Below are 22,842 nucleotides of genomic sequence, written 5' to 3'. Positions count from 1 at the left end.
CAGGTTACTCAGGATGGCGGGTGTTCTAGCGCAGTCAGGGCTACTGAAGCTGTGTCGGCAGTTGCAGACACTGGCTTCGGCATAGCCAGAAAATGGGGCCAACATGCCTCCATTTTCTGGGACACTGGCCGTCGCCGCCCCCTTTCCCTCCTAGAAACAGCCGGAGCATGTCAAACATGGTGCGGCTGAAAGGGCACTGCGAGTGATCTCGCAGACGCTGATCGGCACATGCGCAGTAGAGATCCTGAGCATGTGCCGACCGCCCACTATCAGAGTTGTGCGCACACCATTGGGTATGACGCTGAATCAGGCCCTGCATCGGCTGCCGCCCCTAGAAGCCGGGTAGGAGTGATGGCAACGCTGTACAGTGGCTTCCTATTGGATGCTTTCTTTGTTAATCGTGTTCCGGAAACACCTCCCCCTGAGACTGCCTGTGCTGTGTGTGATTAGCAGGTAGCGCTTCTAATGGAAAGTCACTGCCGGTGCACGGACTGCAGATGGCACACCGGAGGTGGCGGATTTGACTGGGGGGGGGGTGCCCGCAGGTAAAATTCACCACTGGGGAGGAAGTCATTGCTGGCCACGTGCTGCCGAGTATCGCTGCAATGGTTGGCTGCGCACATACGGTGCCCTAGACACCACAAGTTTTCCCGCGCACCTCTATGGCTATAAACAAAAGAAGAAAAAATCTGCATGGTCACTGGACGCAGTGTGACGATCTGGAACGGGATATCCCGTCCATCCCTTCTAATTGAATCGGCCCATCAGAACACTCTGCACACGCTCATAAAAAAATAAAAACACGTACAGGGGAGTTATTCTATTTTGCTGGGTCAGTAATCGTCCCACCTGACAGAAATCCTGAAAACATGACCTGTTGGTAGTACTTGAGGATAAGGGTTGATAACCCTGATATTTGGTCAGTGGGGTCTAGAGGAATAGCATTTATTTGTAAACTCTTAGCAGTAGGGTACATTCTATATTAGCCAGGCACCCATTGCAGGTAACTTTTACTAGATAGATAAATTCCCATCTGCGGTTACTCTCAGTTTGCGGTGCTGCCTCTATGGACGGGGAAACTCCAGGCTGTGCTAACAGAAGTGTTATTCTTCTTGTGGTTGTGTTGCCACAGAGTCAGTTACATTGTATGCTTGGCTAGTGAGGGATCATTGTGTTTAGTAACCTAATAAGGGTTAAACCAGCTGGCAGAGAAAGTAGAAATACCACTAAGGAGCCGCTCGCTGAACAAATAAAAGTATTCCCAAGTAGTTGCAATGCCGTCATAGCTTCACTATGAGAAGTAAAAACCAATGGGACATAAGGGTTACATACTCTGCAAATAGCCATTAAACAAGTAATATACAGATTTCTGCAATCCAACACTCTCCAGCCGGCACTATAGAGAAACACAAGATTCTCACGTTAAACAACAGCACAGAAAACTATCCAGGTACAGTAGGTACAGTAGGGAGCAGGGGTGTAGTGAGGGTGGTTCCAGTGGAGCATGAGCTCCGGGCGCCAAAATGGACAGAGGGCGCCATCCAGGGTTCCCGGAATTCATGGGACGCTGCACAGTTAGTTTTATCTCGGTTTGTTTCCTCTCTATCCTAAATAAGTTACAGATCTGAGATCCATTTCTACATTTCATGCTCCCTCAAGCTGCCCTGATTGCCTCCCCTCAGGCCCCCCCTCCTCTGTGATCATCTTCTGTCACCTCCCCTCCGGCCCCCCCTCCTCTGTGATCATCTTCTGTCACCTCCCCTCTGGCCCCCCCTCCTCTGTGATCATCTTCTGTCACCTCCCATCCAGCCCCCCCTCCTCTGTGATCATCTTCTGTCACCTCCCCTCCGGCCCTCCCTCCTCTGTGATCATCTTCTGTCACCTCCCCTCCGGCCCCCCCTCCTCTGTGATCATCTTCTGTCACCTCCCCTCCGGCCCCCCCTCCTCTGTGATCATCTTCTGTCACCTCCCCTCCGGCCCCCCCTCCTCTGTGATCATCTTCTGTCACCTCCCCTCCGGCCCCCCCTCCTCTGTGATCATCTTCTGTCACCTCCCCTCCGGCCCCCCCTCCTCTGTGATCATCTTCTGTCACCTCCCCTCCGGCCCCCCCTCCTCTGTGATCATCTTCTGTCACCTCCCCTCCGGCCCCCCCTCCTCTGTGATCATCTTCTGTCACCTCCCCTCCAGCCCCCCCTCCTCTGTGATCATCTTCTGTCACCTCCCCTCCGGCCCCCCCTCCTCTGTGATCATCTTCTGTCACCTCCCCTCCGGCCCCCCCTCCTCTGTGATCATCTTCTGTCACCTCCCCTCCGGCCCCCCCTCCTCTGTGATCATCTTCTGTCACCTCCCCTTTCCTGTCAGATTGATTACATTCACTTCTCACCTCTTTAATTCCCTCCCCTCTCTACCATGGGAGCGGCTCTTTGCCCCTCTCCTCTCTTTTTTTTATTGACTTGTGCTTCAATTGACTTAATAGTTACACATCTGAGGTAAAATCCTAAACTTCAATTATAAGGTATGAGCTTAAGAAAGGTCACTGCTTTTCTATATAAAGTACTGGAGGTGTTCCCAGGCATGACCACACAGTGTTATTTGAAAGGTGTTTTAAAAATTATTAGGAGACCTGAAATAATAATAAAGGTGGTAGACAGAACATGATTAGTAATACTCACATTAATATAGGTGCAATGTATATTTGCTAAGTAGGAGCATAGCTGAGAAGGGAGCTTCCCATAGGTGTCCCCACTCCAGTGACAGCTGCTTGGGGCAGTGATTGCAGTAATAAGCTGTGCACCCTGTGGAATCTCACTCTAGCACATGTATTCTGTCAATTTAAGTTAAATGATCAGAATATATAATACAATCTCCTCTATTGACTAATAACAATGATTCTAAGGAGATAAAGTCAGATCCTAGGTGTTATACATAAATAAAGCAGTGCCAAGGAGCTGCCCCTTAATGTCAGATTCTATTCCCCCAATGGGACCTCAATGCCCAGCGTGATACTGCCACTGTTTGCTGTTTTCTCTTCACGCAGGCTGGCCATACCCCACTGGCACAGTTCAGTCCTGGGGGGGGGGGGGGCGCTATGACATGCACTTTCTTCGGGCGCCATGGTTCCACGCTACTCCTGGTAGGCAGTGATGAGTTTCGGGAGGGTAAAGGGGTCATGCAAGATGACAACTTGGCACCAGTTTAGATGAAGTTTTGCCGGCTGTTTATCACTCAGCCTCAGTATCTCTCATGTCAACATTTCAGCCCTTCTTATAGTAGGATGTCTCCCAAATAGCGTATACCTCCCGTTTCTTTGAATCAGTTTTGTCATTTATTTTTACAGATGTGACCTCATGCACCTGGCCTAAATACGCCCTACGGCGCGAGTGAGCTGCGCAGAGTGGTGTAGTGTCTTTTTTGCGCCTTTTTCGCTTGAATGTGTGTTTTAGTCACCATACGATGCAATAAAACCACTTCACGAGGCTGCGCTGATTAATTTGAAAGGCGACACTTGTGACTGTGTATGAATCTGTACAACGAAGCTTGTCGTGAAAAAGAGCTGCGGCCGATGCATCGTAGCGCTATGTATACAGACTCAGAGCCTGATTCAGCATGTAAGTCAAGTCTGACCAGCCACAAACACTGCAGCTCTCCTGACACGATCGCCTCCCCCCCCCACTGCGACCCGGCAATCGCACCCCAACCAACCCCCCACGACCCCCCCTTCCCCGGGCTTACACCTACCTTCGATGATCAGTGATTTCCTAGGGGGCTCCGGTCAGCTGGTCTCCCATCCTGCACAGTGACCCTGGTCAGCTGTTCTATGCAGCAGCTGACCAGGGTCACAGTGCAGGAGACCAGCTTGTAGTCTGTTTAGACCACACAGCTGATCACTGGGACCCGGCTCTGCTCTGCCTGTTAGAGCAGAGCAGGAGTCGGGGAACCGGGGGAAACCCTGGATAACGCCATCTCCAGGTGGCGTTATTATCACAGGGCTTCCCCCGGTATTTTTTCACAATATATTTTTAGTAACTTTGGCCAGATCACATTTCCTATTACAGTTATGGGAAATGCGATCTGATTACTAATAATATGTGACAATTAGGGGTTGGAGTAGAATTTTACGAATTCTACTCCAATTGCCTTTTAATAATGTATGTGATACTAAAATAATGTGAAAAGGGTGTGAAAACTCCCCTTTTCACTTTAATTTAGTAATAATAATGTTAATAAATAGGGCCCTTTGTACCCTGAGGAAAATGCAGTAAATACTATTGAAACATTGGTTTAACATTCAAGGGGTTTCCTGCTGTGTGTCTTTTATGTACGCTGAGTGCCGCCCTTGTATGGAGCCTCTGGTGGGACTGTGATTGGAGGGCAATGGGGTGAAGTACACTTCTGCTGGTAACGATGAGTGCTAGATTTGCCCCCGTTATCTGGAACTCTGCCCGTCGCCGTGTTAATCATGTTGCGGCTTTTGTGGCACTGAGAGCAACATCGCAGGTCCTGATATGCTCATACGCAGATCTGCAGACATCGGAGATTTACGTGAACATCGGAGTTCCGTAAATCCCTGAATCAGGCCTATGAGCGGGATGCATTATGTTGAAACATGCGCCCAAACCTCAGAAAATGCCGTTTTCTGAGGTTTAACCGCAATCACCATATGCACCAAGTTCCCTTACCTAATAGAAGGATCACACCCCAGGGTCCCCCGCATGCACAGGACCCCCGGGTCATAAACCCAGAAGTCCGCAAAAGATCTTATCTTATCGGAAGAGCTGTTTTTTCCTTAAATCTTCATGCAAACAGCGTTACTAGACTCCGGTATGCCTGCGATCATTGGCGGGAAGCATCGCATCCAAAATGTAATGTGATGCTCGTTGCATCCTGCCCCTAAACAGTATTTTCATATGGTAGGGCCAGATGTATGAAGCCTTGGAGAGAAAGATAAAGTACCAACCAATTAGCTCCTAACTGTCATTTTTCAAACACAGCCTGTAAAGTGACAGGAGCTGAGTGGCTGGTAATTTATCTCTCTCCTCTTTAGCACTCTCCAAGGCTTAGTACAGTACATCTCTCCCATGAAGTGAAAAAAAAAAATACAACTTAATATGAATTATGAACACACCTCGCAGGCTGAATACTAGGGGGTGTATTTACTAAAATCAGAGTTTTGGAGATGTTGCCCATAGCAACCACACTATCTTCTCTGAACATGGAAGCTGTAGTAGTGGAACTCTAAGCGAAATTTGGCCTTGGGAGGGCCCTTTATCCTGTGTATTGTCACAGTTGCTTAAATTTGCAAAACCGCCAGTGGGCGTCTCCATATGAATCCTGGCGGCTGCGACATTTGCATGTAAACAGCTGTGACATTAGCGTCCATCTCTGATTGAGGCCCTAGATCAGTCTTCCTATGTCATTAAGTCATAGTACAAATTCCCAACCAGGGAACTGTCCTGTCATTATCGAAGGCCCCCATTTATTAACTAGTTTGATCACCAAAACGAGTGATAAATGTCACTGTGTATGATAAATGGTGCTCCAGCCAATCAGCTCCCAACTGTCATTTTTTAACAGATGACAGTTGGGAGCTGATTGGCTGGAGATGACAGTTGGGAGCTGATAGGCTAGTTAATAAATGAGGCCCTTAGTTCTGTATATTCCACGTGTTCTGTCTGCCCAATTCACTTCCACATGGCGAGTAATTATCACTTTATTAGGTGCACTCCTATCTCTTCGGCAAGGTTTACAGAATTCCCATTGCCCTTGGTGCATCTGGAGCTGTAGTTCTTCCCATAGGCTGCAGTGCCCTCTCTGTTCTACTATATCTCTCATTGGGGCCTATTCATCATGGTATGCAGTCGGGATGCCGACAGTCTAAATCCCAACCGTCGGCATCCCGGCAAGTGTCAAATGACAGGCGTCGAAATCCTGACACCTGTCATTAGACCTACGCCGGGAGCCCGACACCCGGCTTTCCGATCAAAGGGAAGCCGGGCACGGACAGCAGCAGAGGGAAGGGTTAGGTTAGGGGCTCCCGCCGATTGCATCAGTCGGCTTCCCGACTGCTTCCCCTTCTAACTGAGGGAGGGAGCTGAATGCCTGTATGCAGCCCTTCCCTGTGCTTCTAGTTTATATGAAATATGACTATAACAGTTTCGGCATCAATCACTTTGTACAAAGTTCATGTCACTTACTATAGCAAACTTGATGGATGATATGACTCACGGGTGTTTGTAGATATTGCCTGTTGGCTGAGACGGGTTATCAGCTTCTAGTATTGCTAACCCACAGCTTAGCAATCGACAAGGAGGCGGCCGTTGAGGATGCAAGCGGCCGCCCTGATTCAGATCGACCGCTTGCAACTAACGACTGCCTCTGAATGAGGTCCAATATGTACGAAGTCTCGGCTTTTGTACGCCTCCCCTTCTCGGCGGGTGGGAGCTAAATATTTAAAGCAGCACTCACTGAAATGGATACACAAAAGGGGAAAGGAGGAAATTGTAGAAGGGAAGGAAGAGGACATTACAGGCCAAATTTGAGGGGAGGTCCATGTATCCCAGGTTTGGAGGAAATTGTACAATGAGAAAAGCACTCCTTAAGTATCCTGCATATCCTGGCTCTTCGTCAGCTTATTGGATACTGGGCCTAATTCAGACCCGGACGCTATTTGCGGCCGCTCACTCTCAAAAAGTGGCCGTCTATGCAAAACATGCGCTCGCTCTTTGCGGTGTAAGGACGCCTCTATGTCTTAGCGAGCGAGGGCTTATTGCGCTCGCAAGTGTTTAAAGACGCCCCCTTGCCACTCGCAACAAACGTCATCTCCGGGATATGTAAGATTAATCGGGAGCCATCGGAGCTGCTCGCAGCACTTAAGGTAGACCTAGGCTCCCGCAAGCAGTGCGAGCAATTCATGGAGAAATCATCCAAGTCACATGTTCAATGACGCTACTTTGCTAATTATGTACACCCATTAAACTCCGTTCTGACGGTCGGGCACGCCTGCGTTTGCACATCCACTCCCCCGTTCACAAGCACCTTCCCCTGTTACCACCCACAAACGGCACTATCTGTCACTCAAAGTCGCGGCCAGGCTGTGTACTACGAGTGGACGATTTCACATCGCAGACGCTTGTTTGCGCACTGCGACTTACAAGCATGCGCAGTTGTGCGACCATCGCTTAGAGCGAGCGAGCGCAGCTTAGCGACCGGGTCTGAATCAGGCCCACTGTTCTCTGAGCAAATACAAATTATTGCCGATATTTGCTCTATAAGACACTCCTGTAGTCCCTCCCACATTTATCCTGCATCTTACTATTTGCATATGTGCGCAATTTCATCATCATCATCTCATATGTTTCTGCATCCAGTCATCTGGGAGTGGCCTTGTGTATATTTCCATGTATTTTCCATTATTAGCAGTATCTGCTGTACTGGTAGTTCTGGTTAGTGAAATTGGCCACTGTGAAATTCATTGAGATGCTATGATCAGCAATTTTTCTTAAGCTTCAGACATTCACTACTGTCCTGGACCCACAACCACTTTCCGGTCTTCTAGTTGTTGTAAAATTCCTATAAATAAAACATTATTCTAATTTTTGCATTTAGCGTAAGTGCATCCTCCAGCTACGCAAGTGAAGGCCGACGCTGTGTGAGCTGGACCAATTTTCACCAGGATGCCCCCCTACCAGTTCACTAGGACAGGATTTTTTCCTCATGTCTCAGTGATGTCACCGTTTCCTAGTGACTTCGTCATCTGCGTTCTCATGGATGTTGGTTGAGCCCAGGAAATGGCTGCCGGCACTGTGTGTAGGTGACAGGATCACTTCCATAGACAGGTCACATGGTTTGATTGGAAGACATAAGATGACATACAGTCGGTTGGCTATCAAGTTCACAAGGACAGCATGGTGACACAGTAGACAGCATTGATGTATAACAGCCATGGGGTTGAGTGTAACCAGGGAGGGTCCTATCTGTGTGCACGTTGTCTGTTTGCTGTAGCTGTACTCCAGTTCCCTCCTTTATTCCATCTTCGTAGGTTAGTTGGCTCCTAGCAAAACTATCCTTATTGTGTGACCTGTAGGGAATTTTAGGGCTGTAACTAGGGTTTTTCCGAGAGGGGCGGCTGCTTCAACTGCAGAGCTAAATGGGGAAGAGGGGTGCCGGGGATTAATATTTTAGATCAAATTGCTTTCTTGCCCACGTTACCAACATTTCAAGTTACAGTTCTGACCTGTGGCAACAAGCTGTGGGACAAGTGGGTATAACAGCAAATTTAAAGGGATTATATAAAAAGAATTCCATTAGGTAACTTACCTCTTTGCATACTTGCCGACAATCAGCTCCCTCTTTTGCCGACGATCAGCTCCCTCCTTCCGAGAGGGAGCTGATTGTCAGCTAACAGCGGGGGAGGTGTCCGGACATTTATGTTACATTGGGGGCAGAGCCGGGGGCAAGGCCGTGCGATCGTGGTCCCGCCCCCTCTTCACAATGCAGTTATTTTCGGCATTGTGAAGCAGGGGGGCGGGGCCACGATGACACGATTCAGCGTGAATAGCGTCATCGCCCCCTCCGCTACGGGGATTTCTAGTTTATTCTGGGGGGAGGTTGGGAGGCTTGCCTGCCTTACCGGGGGGCCGAGAGCGGCACCCGATAATCGGGAGGCTCCGGCCAAATCGGCAAGGTAGGCAAGCCTGCCTCTTTGTCATTTCTGGTAACGTTTAAAAATGACTATAGGGGGTAAATGTACTTACTACAGTGAGAGTTTTTAGAAGTGAAGATGTTGCCCATAGCAACCGATCAGATTCTAGCTATTATCTTCTAGAAGGTGCTAGATAAATATTAAGTAGAATCTGATTGGTTGGTATGGGCAACATCTCCACTTCTAAAAACTCTCACTTTAGCAAATATACCCCTAGTTGTCGGGGTGTGGGGGTTACCTGAAAAAAATCGAAAACTGGGAGGTTAGGCATGTATACTTTGCACTAGTTCATCTGAGGACGTTCAGGCTGACTCACTCCCACATACTGACTTCTCACTGAGGTCCCCATTTATCAATGAAGGTAAACACCAGCGCAATTTTTCGTTTAGTATTACTGTGATACAAACGAAAAATCCACTGATATTTACCAATACTTACCCCTCCGGAGAGGTCCTCCTCCTCTGCGAGGTCCTCCGCTGGGCTGCTGGCAGCCTAACACTGCCAGCAACCGGGGTCTTGTGTAAGGCACACGCGTGACAGTCCGTCTGCATATGTGCAATACACTGAAGCTAGAAGGGCAGCCCTGGGTCCCCATTGGCGTCAATGGGGACCGCATCGTTCTCGCCATCTTTAGATGCAGCTGAGGTAGCCACAAGGATTTGCTCACTGCTGCATGGCTCTCCCTCCCCTCTAATTCCCCCGCTGGCTCACCTCTTCCCCCTCCGCAGTGCCTTCGGTGTCCAATCCAGCCCCCCTCCCGCAGATGCCCGATGCCCCCCCGTGGATGTCCGATGCCCCCCCTCTGTGGGTGTCCGGTGCCCCCCCCGCAGGTGTCCGAGACCCCCCCCGCAGATGTTGGATTAATGCAGGTGTCCGGTGCCCCCCTCCCCTGCAGCATCCCCTCTCATCTTTTCCAGCACGTCTGTGTCTTCAGCCAGTGAGTGTGGCCACATGTCGGCAGCGCCCCGGGAGTGAGAGCTCCGGGACTCAGCAGTGCAGACATAGCACATGATCCCTCTGCTGTGGCCACCTTGTAAATCTCCACAGGCTGCCATGTAAACAGCAGCCTGTGAAGGTTATCGGGGGCTGTACGCCATCTCAGGGTGGGGTTCAGTAACACCATCAGGTCCTGAAAAAAATGCTTTTTCAGAACTTGATAAATAGCCCTGACGCCTACTTTTCACAAAAGTATGTAAAAAAGGTAAAATTTCACATGTTTTTTGTGAAAGATAAGTGAAGATGAATAGGCCCCAGAATGAGAGCACGTCGCAATGACTCGGTCAGTGACAAGATGCTAATGAGGGGGCGGGACACTGACTCTGACAGGCCTGTTCCTTCTGTGATAGGGTGGAGAGGGGAAGTGGAGAGGGGGGGCGGGGTAGTGATAAAGTGGAGAAGTTGCCCAAAGCAGCCAATCAGCTTCTAACTGTCATTTCAAAGACTGTGCTAGATAAATGACAGGCAGAAGCCGATTGGCTGCTTTGGACGACTACTCTACTTCATCACTTGATACATCTCCCCCCTATGACACTTAGATATGTCGGTAACATTTTAATAAAATAGGATGATTTATGTTATTAATTCTCGAGGCGGTGGATGATGTCAGAGGAAAGGCAGCGACTGGGAGGGTAAATATCGCTGTCAGCACCTATACGTGCCAACACCTGAGGTAAACCAGGACTATTGTTACAAGGGATGCCAAAATGGAAGGGAGCGGGTTAGGGATGGCCATTGACCAACAATGATTCAAAATCATTGATGGTTTATGGTTGATGTTGAATACTTTGCCATCGATGGCAGAAAAACAAATGGTTTCCCGCCATCGATGTTAACTGTAAGTCTGATGGTTGTTTTTCTATGTCCTGTCGTTTTCAGGGCTGCTGCTGCACAGAGCTGCTAGGCTGTCACCCGGGAACGGCTCTGCGCTGCCCTCATCTCTTAGTCTAATGTGTACCCAGCTTTACACATGGTGTATCGGAAAGACAAATCGCGTGTACGCACTATGGGCCTGATTCATCAATGAGTGCAGTTGCCAATACGCACGCAATCGGCCGATTGTTGTGTCCTGTGCATGGGTATGCATCGCAGTGCGCGTGTGCGCAAACCAGCCATTGTGATTGGGACTGTGATCGCAATGACTACCGCCGCAGCACTACATAATGACGCCCACTTTGCCTCACACACATCTGTAATATATAGCAAGACTGCGAATCCTTCGGTAACATGGAGTACCATTGCAGCCTCGCGCATACTTGCACAAGCCCTGATCTTACTCAGGAATTGCTAACTCCATCGCAAGCTATCAGGCCTCAGGCTGCGTAGGGCATCGCAGTGGATAATTTATGCACGACCATGTAACACTGTTGAAATGCACCGGCACGCCAGAGTTTTGCTGACCCCACCCTGTTACTACCGACAAACGGCACTTCATGTCAATTACTCAGCGATGGGTCTGCGTAGCTGCTGCGATCGCCGTCCTGATCGCAGTGGCCGGTTCACACACACGCACTGCGATGAATACTCATGTGCAGTACGCAACAGTCAGCCAATTGCGTGCGTATTAGCAACTGCGATCCTAGCTGAATCAGGCCCTGACTGCATAGTAAGAAGTACATTGTGTGGACATTACACTTACATCCCTCCTACCACTGTACAACATCTGAGGCTGAGCCAGTGAGGACAGGGGCCATCCAGTGCTATCCCTGACTGCATAACAGAAATGCAATCAGCTGATACACTCCTACCCATTACATACAGGACCTTCCTCTCCTAATGCCCCGTGTTATTACCCTATTACTAGGTGTCCATATCGGTATGTGCAGAGTCGCAGGACCATTAATACAGGTCAGGCTCATACTCATTATATCACATCGTGCAAATGTATGATTGGGAGCCTAGCACTGACATTGCACATACATGCCTACTCTCCTGGGACGGCCTGGAGTCTCCTGAATATGGGGTTGCACTCCCGGCCCCCTGGAAAAGTAGACCCCCCCCTCCCGCATCACCCCGGACCACTACCTGCAGAGGAGCTGAATCGCGTCATTGCGGCCCCTCCCCCTGCTTCCCAATGACATTAAGGGGACGGGACCACAACGACACAATCGCGCCCCTGGCCCCAGCCCCAATACATCATCATCACCTGGCCCACACTCCCCACTGTATACAGACCAGGGCCGTAGGGAGGGTGGTGCGGCCGGTGCCTCCGCACAGGGCGGAATTCTCCAGGGTCACCGGCCACACACTTCCCGGCTCCGGAGGTCTACACGAAGAGACCTCCTGCAGTGGTGCGCGGCGCACCAAGAATGCCGGCGGAGGTTCCCGCCCTCTCTCCACCCCCTGGATGGAAAGGTAAGCGCTCAGGGAAGAGGAGGGGGCGGGGGAGGTAGCGAGGGGCAGCAGTGCTGCACAGGGCGCACTGCCGTCCAGATACGGCACTGATACAGACATTCAGCCCCCTCCCGGAAGGCTAGTATGACTATACAGGATACTCGCTCAGTGCTCTCAGGAAATGATTCATGCAAAGTTCTTGCAGCTAAATCAAAAGGGGATTTTTAGTGACAAAGAAATTCAACTGCACAATAGATGTATGTTATGTGTCTCCCCCGTACTGACCAACAAGATCCAAGGCCCCCATTTATTAACGAAGTATAACCCCTAAGATTACCGCTGTGTGTCACAGCATCGGTCTCGTCATCTTTAGATGGTGAGCGCAATGCGGTCCCCATTGCCGGCAATCTAGACCTGCCGGTGCCTTGCCAGCTTCAGCGAAGCCTTCCAGGCACTGACGGGTCCCCATGGACAGAGGATGCTGCCAGGAATTGAATGTATCGTGTGCATACAGGACTTTTACAGTGAGAAAGACTAAGGTGAATTCACTCATTAAGCCACTCTGCCGATAAGCTATTATAAGCTACATGACGGGCTCTATGTGCTAAACTTTACCTCTTTCTTAACATAGCCACTATAATTAACAGCTGGTCCAATCAAATATATTATATGATGTGGAGAGTTCAAAAGGAATCCCCAAGTGAACTGTTTTTTTTTTTTGTTGGAAAACCTGTAACAAGCTCTTTGTATCCAGTGTACTGGGGATTTGCCAATTAGGACAATTGACAACAACGGCTGTGTCATTCTGGCTCTCCTAAGGTAATGTTTTTGTTATACAAATTGCAACAAACATAAGTTAGTGTTATCTACATTCCAGCTTGCCAATTAGGACAACTGACACTACCGTCTGTGTCCTACTTTGGCTCATTTGGGAAACTTCTGCTGGATATGTATATTTGGGGATCGATATGAATGACCGCCGGACCTATGTGTTCAAATCCCGACGCCGGAAGACCAGCAGCAGTGAAAATCCCAACAGGAAAGTAAATACACTTTCGCTAACCCTTTCCCCCCCCTAACCCTCCCTTAGGGGTGCCTAGCCTCCCCCCTAGTGCCTAACCCTAACCCCCCCCCATAAGTGCCTAAACCTAACCCCCCCGCAGCCTAAACCTAACCCTCCCAGGGGGGTGTCTAACCCTAACCCCCCCTTCCCCTAGCCTAACCCTCCTGGGGGGGTGCCTAGCCCTAAGTCCCCCCCGGGAACCCCTAATCTAACCCCCCCCGCAGCCTAAACCTAACCCTCCCGGGGGGGTGTCTGACCCTAACCTCCCTCCCGGGGGTGCGTAACCCCCCCCTCCCCCTAGCCTAACCCTCCTCGGGGGGTGCCTAACCTTAAGTCCCCCCAGGAACCCCTAACCTAACCCTTCCCCCCCGTGGCTGTCCACGGACGCCGCCTGGCATACCTTCATTCGGTATGCCATGCGTCAGGCTCCCGGCATAGAGATAATGATAGGCGTTGGGATTTCAACGCCTATCATTAGTCCCCTGTCGGGATTGCACAGCCGGGTAGCCGGCGGTCGACATTTCGACCGCCGGCTTCCTGACTGCATACCGTATGTTTGCACTTATTTTTGCACTGAGTTTTATTATTTTAAGTAAAATAATTGGAGTCTGATCAACTCCTTTTATGATAACTAATAATTTATTCTAAGGAATATTTACATATTTTCTTGTTTAAAGACTTGCTTGTATGTACAGTATATGTTATTTGGTACAACTTACAACAATACTGCACTTTGTTGTCTTTATTGATGAAGTATTGTGATTAAATATCGCTTTATTTTTCGTCTGATTGATGTCCCAGCAAAGGTGTGTAAGCGCAGTTTTCTTGTGCGTTTTTGTTTTCTCTAGTGAGGTTGGCTGATGCCTCTTTCTCACTGCTGCATGATAACCTGATCTTTTTTCTTTTACTGCCGGGTCTCCGTGTCATGCACATGCACAGACGGACCCTCACGCATGCGCATTTCACAAGACTCCCGTCGCTGGCAGTGTAAGGTTGCCAGGAGCCCAGCAGAGGAGGAGGACTTCGCTGGACTTTGTTGGACCTCGCCAGAGGGGTAAGTATTGGTAAATACCAGTGGATTTTTCTTTTGTAGCACAGTGATACTAAACAAAAAATTGCGCTGGTGTTTACCTTCATTGATAAATGGGGGCCAAAGTCCAAGCAACCAGCTCCTACTTGTCATTTTTAAACACAGGAACAGACAAATCACAGGTGCACAACTCCAAATAAATTACTGATTATATATAAATTAGGGATGTGCAGGCTCGGATAGGTTCGAGTTTGCACGCCGAGTTCGGATTTTTCCCTCCAAAAAAATGGGACTCAGAAAGAGGCAAAACGTCATCTTGCATGGACAAACATCATCATTCCTGGACAAAAGGGAAAAATCCGAACTCGGCGTGCAAACTCGAACGAGCCTGCACATCCCTAATATAAATACATTATGCAATAATATTTTGCAATCAGTAGAGGTTCTTAGCATAATCATGGCCAAGATTATGGGCCTACCCACCATATCCAGGTAACCTCTGCAGGGTAGGTCCCTAATATACTAGGGTTCAAATCCAGAGCGCAAGACACCCCTAAATCTCCACTTTTATCTCTCTCCAAGGCTTAGTACATCTCCCCCTATCTCTTAGTACATCTCCCCCTATCTCTTAGTACATCTCCCCCTATCTCTCTCCAAGGCTTAGTACATCTCCCCCTCTCTCTCTCTCTCTCTCCAAGGCTTGGTACATCTCCCCCTATCTCTCTCCAAGGCTTAGTACATCTCCCCCTATCTCTCTCCAAGGCTTAGTAAATCTCCCTCTATCTCTCTCCAAGGCTTAGTACATCTCCCCCTATCTCTCTCCAAGGCTTAGTACATCTCCCCCTATCTCTCTCCAAGGCTTAGTACATCTTCCCCTATCTCTTAGTACATCTCCCCCTATCTCTCTCCAAAGCTTAGTACATCTCCCCCTATCTCTCTCCAATGCTTGGTACATCTCCCCCTATCTCTCTCCAAGGCTTAGTACATCTCCCCCTATCTCTCTCCAAGGCTTAGTACATCTTCCCCTATCTCTTAGTACATCTCCCCCTATCTCTCTCCATGGCTTGGTACATCTCCCCCTATCTCTCTCCAAGGTTTAGTACATCTCCCCCTATCTCTCTCCATGGCTTGGTACATCTCCCCCTATCTCTCTCCAAGGTTTAGTACATCTCCCCCTATCTCTCTCCAAGGCTTAGTACATCTCCCCCTATCTCTCCAAGGCTTAGTACATCTCCCCCTATCTCTCTCCAATGCTTGGTACATCTCCCCCTATCTCTTAGTACATCTCCCCCTATATCTCTCCAAGGCTTAGTACATCTCCCCCTATATCTCTCCAAGGCTTAGTACATCTCCCCCTATCTCTCTCCAAGGCTTAGTACATCTTCCCCTATCTCTTAGTACATCTCCCCCTATATCTCTCCAAGGCTTAGTACATCTCCCCCTATCTCTTAGTACATCTCCCCCTATCTCTCTCCAAGGCTTGGTACATCTCCCCCTATCTCTTAGTACATCTCCCCCTATCTCTCTCCAAGGCTTAGTACATCTCCTCCTATCTCTCTCCAAAACTTGGTACATCTCCCCCTAGCTCTCTCCAAGGCTTGGTACACCTCCCCCTATCTCTATCCAAGGCTTGGTACATCTCCCCCTATCTCTCTCCAAGACTTGGTACATCTCCCCCTAGCTCTCTCCAAGGCTTAGTGCATCTCCTCCTATCTCTCTCCAAGGCTTAGTACATCTTCCCCTATCTCTTAGTACATCTCCCCCTATCTCTCTCCAAGGCTTAGTACATCTCCCCCTATCTCTCTCCAAGGCTTAGTACATCTTCCCCTATCTCTTAGTACATCTCCCCCTATCTCCAGGCTTGGTACATCTCCCCCTATCTCTCTCCAAGACTTGGTACATCTCCCCCTATCTCTCTCCAAGGCTTGGTTCACCTCCCCCTATCTCTCTCCAAGGCTTGGTACATCTCCCCCTATCTCTCCCCAAGGCTTGGTACATCTCCCTCTATCTCTCTCCAAGACTTTGTACATCTCCCCCTAGCTCTCTCCAAGGCTTGGTACACCTCCCCCTAGCTCTCTCCAAGGCTTGGTACATCTCCCCCTAGCTCTCTCCAAGGCTTGGTACATCTCCTCCTAGCTCTCTCCAAGGCTTGGTACATCTCCCCTAGCTCTGTCCAAGGCTTGGTACATCTCCCCCTTTCTCTCTCCAAGGCTTAGTACATTTCCCTCTATCTCTCTCCAAGGCTTGGTACGTCTCCCCCTTTCTCTCGACAAGGCTTGGTATATCTCCCCCTTTCTCTCGACAAGGCTTGGTATATCTCCCCCTTTCTCTCGACAAGGTTTAGTACATAGGGCTTGATTCAGCAACACAGTTGCTAATATCAGCGGTGATATGTAAATGTTTGCATTCGCATTGCGATCGCAGCCTGACATAAGGACGCCCACTTCCCCTTACTCACATCCGTATACTAGGTGAACATAGCGAAACAATCGGTAACATGGAGTAACATCGGCCCCATACGCACAGGTAAGGCAGGTCAGACCTCACTCAGGAATTGCTTACTACAGCGCACGCTATGAGTCCTCAGGCTGCGGCTGGTATCACAGCGGATAATTTATGCACGCCCATGCAACGCCGTTGAAACTCCCTGGCACTCCTGTGTTCGCCTAACCACTCCCCCGTCACCACCCACAAACGGCACTTCCTATCAATCACTATGCGATGGGTCTGCGTGGTCACTGCGATCGCAGTCCTGATCGCAGCGTCTGGTTCGCGCACACACATTGCAATGCGGATGCATTCGCACTGCAAAATAATCGCCCGAATGCATGCGTATAAGCAACTGCGATCCTTGTTGAATCAGGCCCATAGACCCCTATAACTTTACAACAGGACACTCAGGTATTACACAGGTTCTGTGGCTGATTAAACCAGGTGAAGTCATACTTGCAGACCTTTTGGCTGCCTCCTCTGGGAAGAGGCAGCCAGGTCGGCACTGCGGGCGGCTGGCTCGGTGGAGGTGAAAGGGTCTGGAGGCGGCAGGGGGCGGGGCTCAACTGATGTGGGCGGGTCTGGGGGCATGACGACGCGATCACATCATTGTAGCCCTGCCCCCTGCTGTGCAATGCCGAGATTACAGGCATTGTTGAGCGGGATGTGGAGCCACAATGACCTGATTCAATGCAAATTGTGTCATTGGCCGGCCTGTGCTCCCCACTTCACTGGGGAAGTGGATGGCCCGGTAGCCCCAAACCTGGGAGACTTGTCCACCTTTCCGGGTGGCTGGGAGCACCACCCCGATTTTCAGGAGGCTCCCGTTCTTTCAGGGAGGGTAGGCAAGCATGGGTGAAATGCAGAGTGCTTAAAGGGATAGTATGGTAAACCTACATATAACCGTTACCCTCCTTCCCCCGAAAACAAATACACATAAAAAATAATTTTATTACTTCAATACATTATTATTTAATGTAATGCCCTATAGTATTGCCCTAGTTAATGTTATGCCCCATAGTATTGCCCTAGTTAATGTTATGCCCCATAGTATTGCCCTAGTTAATGTTATGCCCCATAGTATTGCCCTAGTTAATGTTATGCCCCATCATACTGCCACACTGCCCCTTTCTGGGGACAGTCCTAATCTCGGTGCTCATTCCCCGCCCCCTGCTCACCTCGCCAAGGCTGTCATGAAGGAGAAGCTCACTCTCCGACAGTGCCGGGCTCTCTGATTCTCTCAGCTGTGTCTGTGGGGGGTGAAACGGGAGCGTGGGAGATGGATCATATCAGTGTGGGGCGTTACTGAGAGGGTGAGACAGAGACCGCCACCTATATGAGCGCTGAGGTCCCCCTTTTTCAGGCCGGGTAACAGGCAGGACCCGATTGCTTAGCAGTCATCCGCGAGAGCTTGGTAGATAGCTATATGACCTGGGTGTAAGGACCCCTAAGCCTCTGGGCCTCATAGCAATAGCACCCACTGCACCCACTTTAGCCACGCTCATGTATGTACCATGCCAGGGGCGTATCTATAATGGGTGCAGGATGTGCGGTGCGAGCCCCCCTGGACTCGGGGGGCCCATGTGCACCGCACACCCTGCTCCCATATTACTTAAAACTTACCTCTCCGAGGTCACTCGCCGTGTGTCAGCGCTGTACAAAAAGCCGGAGAAATGGCCGCCGCAACCATTTTTCCGTCATTCTGCACATGTGCAGTAGACTCCGGGCACACTCTAGTGCCCAGAGTCTACTAATGCTCCGGTGGTTGGCCAGCCGCGTTAGTCGAGTGCCGGCTGCTGGAAAGAGAGGATGGGGCCCCGGACGGGGAATGCACACGGGCCCCCTCCTCTGTAAAGAGGCCCCTGTACCATGCGGTCAGTCTCTATACTCTTCTTGCTCCCTACTAAGCTGAACAACACCTGCAGAAAGCAGCAGAGTAATGGGCTCAGCTGCCGATAGGGAATATTCCAGCTAATCAATGGAACGCTTCAATACCTCCCACCTGTAGCACAATTGTATCTGTCATTGCTATATCGGTGCCTTAGCACAATGCGAGACCTTTGTTTCTATAGAGTAAAGGTCTCATATCCGAATGTATCTGACATAACTCACATACCTCAGAGACTGTACAAATACAACAGGCTACACTGGCACAACAAGGTACATATAATACTGTCCTCCTCCATTGGTTATCTTCTAATTATAGCCTTATCATGTGCTACAGAAATAGTGTGGTTCCAGGCTACAGATAGATAGACAATGTCTAGATAGACACCAGTTGTTAGACAGTCAATAGGTCGACAGGGACAAAAGGTCGACACACTAAAGGTTGACATGTCCGAATGTCGGCAGGTACAAATGGTCGACAGGGTCAAAAAATAGGGAGAAAACATCCTGCTAATTTTACAAGTGCAGTTTGTCAGGAAATAAAGATCGCCTTTCTGAAAGTGAATTATATTTAGGCCCTACCCACTCTGCGGAATAATATGTTGTCGTATCCGTGTACGGGTGTGTACGGGTGTGTACAGGTGTGTACCTCTTCTTATCTCTTCTCAATTACCCTAAGTGTGAAAGTTTCTCTTCAGAGAGGAATAAAATAAGCTGTAAAGTCACATAAAGTGAGATAATGTATAAATGTTGCAAACACAGGATTATACAATACCTATAAAACAGTTTTTTTTATGAATCATAGGGCGGAATTCAATTCTCTCCAGCCCCTATCGCGGCCGACGGAGCTATTCTATTCTTGCTCCTGTCTGGCGCGATCAGCTGCCAAGTGCTACATTTTAGCTCGCAGCCCCTGGGGGATGAGAGTTGAAATGTGCGAAAAGTGACATGTTTGGGCGCCCAAACATCACTTTTCGCGATCGCGTCCAGCACTTTGGTCGGGTTTAGCTGCTTTACGCGGCTAAACCTGACCTCTATGGGCGCGATCAGCGTGACATTCTGGCACAATTGAATAGCGGCCCGCGATCTCCTGTCACTTTAGACGGGAGATGCGGGCCGCAAAATCAATTGAATTCCGCCCATAGTATCTTTCACGCAAATCACATCTGAACATTATTTATGGTACTTTTTTCCAAAAAATTCTGTTTCCAGCAGAAATCTGCACGATAGTATGTTCTGTAGCGGTATGGAAAACTTTAGGTATGTACTTACACATGTTAGAATACATACGACTTTTACCCATTAAGCTAATGTATAACATTGCAATATACAGTTACCATGCAGGTTACCTAGTAAATGCCTATACAATATGGGTAATATAGAGGTATATGGATATGCTGTACGGATCTAAGGGTACAGGACAATACGTGCAGTCTCTGCCATGACAAAGTGTGACGTGGTTATATATTGTACTGACGTGTGCTTCCATATGAAATGTATTTGCTATAACAAAACCCGATGTAAGAAGAAAAAGAAATGAAAGAACCCTACACACGGAACGACCAATTGTCAATATTGTTCCGTCTGTATGCGCTATATCGTGCATTGCGCACTCCCGTGGGGTCGTCAGTCGCATTGCCTGATCTTTTGAACATGCAAAAATATCAGGTGATGCGGCTGATGATCCCATGCAGCGCTATGCGGCGGGGGCCGGAATATCGGGCGGTTGGGCACCGGATCGCCCTGTGTGTACGGACCGCCCGATATGTCGGCCTGGGATCGTGAGTCACATCGGCAGGTACACAATCGTACCGTGTGCCAGCTGTCTGGGTCACCCTCCTGCCAGTCTCAGATGTCACATTCCTCCTGTCTCCATTACCCCAGTAGCAGCAGATCAGGCAGGGAGGTCACTGTTTTGGAGCAATTGCTTATTCCAGCGCTAGGTCAGTGAATTAAGGGCCTGATTTAGAGTTGGGAATAGAGATATCTCTCTCTCAACTGATCATCTTGGTGACACCATGCTGCACTGCAGGGGGGCAGATTTATAATGTGCAGAGAGATTTAGATTTGGGAGGGAGGTGTCCAAACTGACATCTAAATTGTAGAGTAATAATAAATCTGTGCAGTATTTGTGGGCTACATGCAAAAGCAGCCAGTATTTACCCCACATGTAAAAAAAATGTATGTATTTACACTCCTTGCATTGCAACATGGTTTGTTCAGGTTCACAGTTGAGCAAGATATCTCACTCTGGCCCTCATTCAGAGCCGAACGCTCTGAGCAGAGCGCTCGCTCTGAATGAGGGCCGTCCTCCATAAAAATGGAGCGTCCTCCTGGACGCTCGTATAGCTGTGGGTCACCACCCACAGCACATACGAGCGTGCAGGATGATGGTCGCGATGGTCTTGACCATCGCCAGTGCGACCAGAAGCCTGTGGTCGGGGTTTTCGACCACAAGCCCTGGAGTGATTTTGACTCTATCAGAGCCAAAATCACTCCCACTGACATCACTAGTGATGTCAGTGGGGCCGGCTTCTGACGGTAGGCGTTCCCTTGGGAACGCCTCCGTCTGGCAGGCACACCCCCGGCACGCCCACCAAAGGGGGCGTGCTGTCAATCAACATCGACAGCACGCCCCCTTTGATCAGACACAACGAGCGAAGGAAAGTCCTTCGCTCGTCGCGTCTGGCGCATGCGCACGACGGAGCTCCCTCCGTCGTGCGCATGCGCAGTGCACACCCTCGACCCACTTGTGAGCGGACAGCCGCTTGTGAGTGGGTCTGAATGAGGCCCTCTATTCCCAAGTCTGAATCAGGCCCTAAATCTTTGCCTCTCCTGTGGATCACTCACTTTCATTCTTGTTAGACAGCAGAATACAGCACCTGATATCAGTGCTGTGCCTTCTACTATGCAGATTGCCAGGAGTATGGTAGTTTCAATATTTTATCCAGTTTGCGCAATTTGAGGGCCTTGAATTTGTATGCAGTTTGATCCTCATTTTCGGGTCGGTTCTATTTGGGTTCAACAGTGATGGCTGAATTTGTGGTTTGAAGAGTGAAAATCATTCGGTTTGAAATTGAAGAACGCATGGCAAGCCATTAATATATACAATGCAGATAACGGCTTATCTTCATCACAGTGGCGGAACTAGAGAGTGGTGGGCTCAGGTGCAAGAATATGCTTTGGGCCCCCTTATGCATTGCCTCCAGTAGTAGTCCCCCCTATACAGTAGTCCAGTAGTAGTCCCCCCTATGCATTGCCTCCAATAGCAGACCTCCCTATCCAGTTCCCCAGTAGCGCCCCCCCTATACAGTGCCCCCAGTAGCGCCCCCCTATGCAGCGTCAGTGCCCCTTACACACCCACAAAAAAAAAACACAACTTACCTGAATCCCTGCTCCCGTACTATGGGAGAGACGTCATGACGTCTCTCCCATCACCCGCTGCGGGGGGAGCCGGAAGGCGGAGCTCATGAGTGAGCTCCAGCCGGCTCCCTCCGTGGACGCAGCAGCCAGTGAGAGTCTGTCTGACTCTCATTGGCTGCTATAACAAACACACAGCTGCCGCTGGCTGCTGTGTGTTTGTTTCTGTGTAGGGAAGACCGCTATCACTGCTGTCTGCACTACACTTAAATACTGTGTGGTTTTAGGCATCCCCGGGGGGACTTAGGGTTAGGTACCCCCTGGGAAGGGTTAGTGTTAGGCTAGGGAAAGAGGGGGCTAGGGTTAGGCACTTCCCCGGGAGGGTTAGCTTTAGGGTGCGGGAAGGGTTGGTTAGGTATCACCGGGGGTAGGTTAAGGTTAGGCACCACTGAGGGTTGGGCGGGGGGAAGTTAGGGTATTTACCAGCCCCAGTCGGGATCCTAACAGTTCGGGCTTCCAGCGTCAGTATTTAGTCCGTCGGCAATACATCTGCCGGCATTACATACCGATTCCTGTGGATCTTCTCGTCTAATTACTTCTCTACCTCATAGAGCTCACTTGCTGTATGTCTACATAGATAGTTAGAGCGCTGTTGTTTCTTTCTTTTTGTTATCTGATTTTTTCTCTTTTGACCCGGGCAAAATTCCCCCCCCCTTCCTTCCTTCCTTACCCCCTGCTCTGGTTACCCCACACCTTAGACCCTCAGTAGCCCGCTCACATCCATTACTTCTCCACTTCATGGCCATATGGTCACATTGTAATGAATTGACTAATCTAACTCCCCTTTCCCCGTCATCCTGCTGTTAGGTAGCCCGTATCCTCCCTGGTTCTCTCCCCACAAGGCAAGAGGCTATTTACTCCTAAACTCTCTCCCAAAGGATGGGGCCTTCCCCCCCGGACAGGTACCTGAAGGACTGTCCT

At 49.6% G+C, this 22,842-nt stretch overlaps 1 protein-coding gene across 2 annotated transcripts in view; it reads left to right on the top strand.

Annotated features, from left to right (window-relative positions):
* LOC148543475 (butyrophilin subfamily 2 member A2-like) overlaps positions 1 to 22,842 on the top strand; it is a 50,506-nt gene that overhangs the window by 2,089 nt on the left and 25,575 nt on the right. Inside the window, exon 1 of one of the 2 annotated variants that reach the window (XM_088444534.1) lies at positions 12,813 to 12,850. The exons of the other annotated variant lie outside the window; for it this stretch is intronic. The gene's annotated coding sequence lies outside the window, so the exon portion shown is untranslated. Of the gene's footprint in view, positions 1 to 12,812; positions 12,851 to 22,842 lie in introns of those variants that run through there. 2 annotated transcript variants of the gene reach the window in all.

This window comes from Taudactylus pleione, unplaced genomic scaffold (genome assembly GCF_031769625.1).
Source record: "Taudactylus pleione unplaced genomic scaffold, aTauple2 ptg000001l, whole genome shotgun sequence".
Classification (NCBI taxonomy): domain Eukaryota; kingdom Metazoa; phylum Chordata; class Amphibia; order Anura; family Myobatrachidae; genus Taudactylus; species Taudactylus pleione.
Note: the sequence above shows the minus strand (reverse complement) of the source record. Positions and strands in the feature narration are given on the sequence as shown.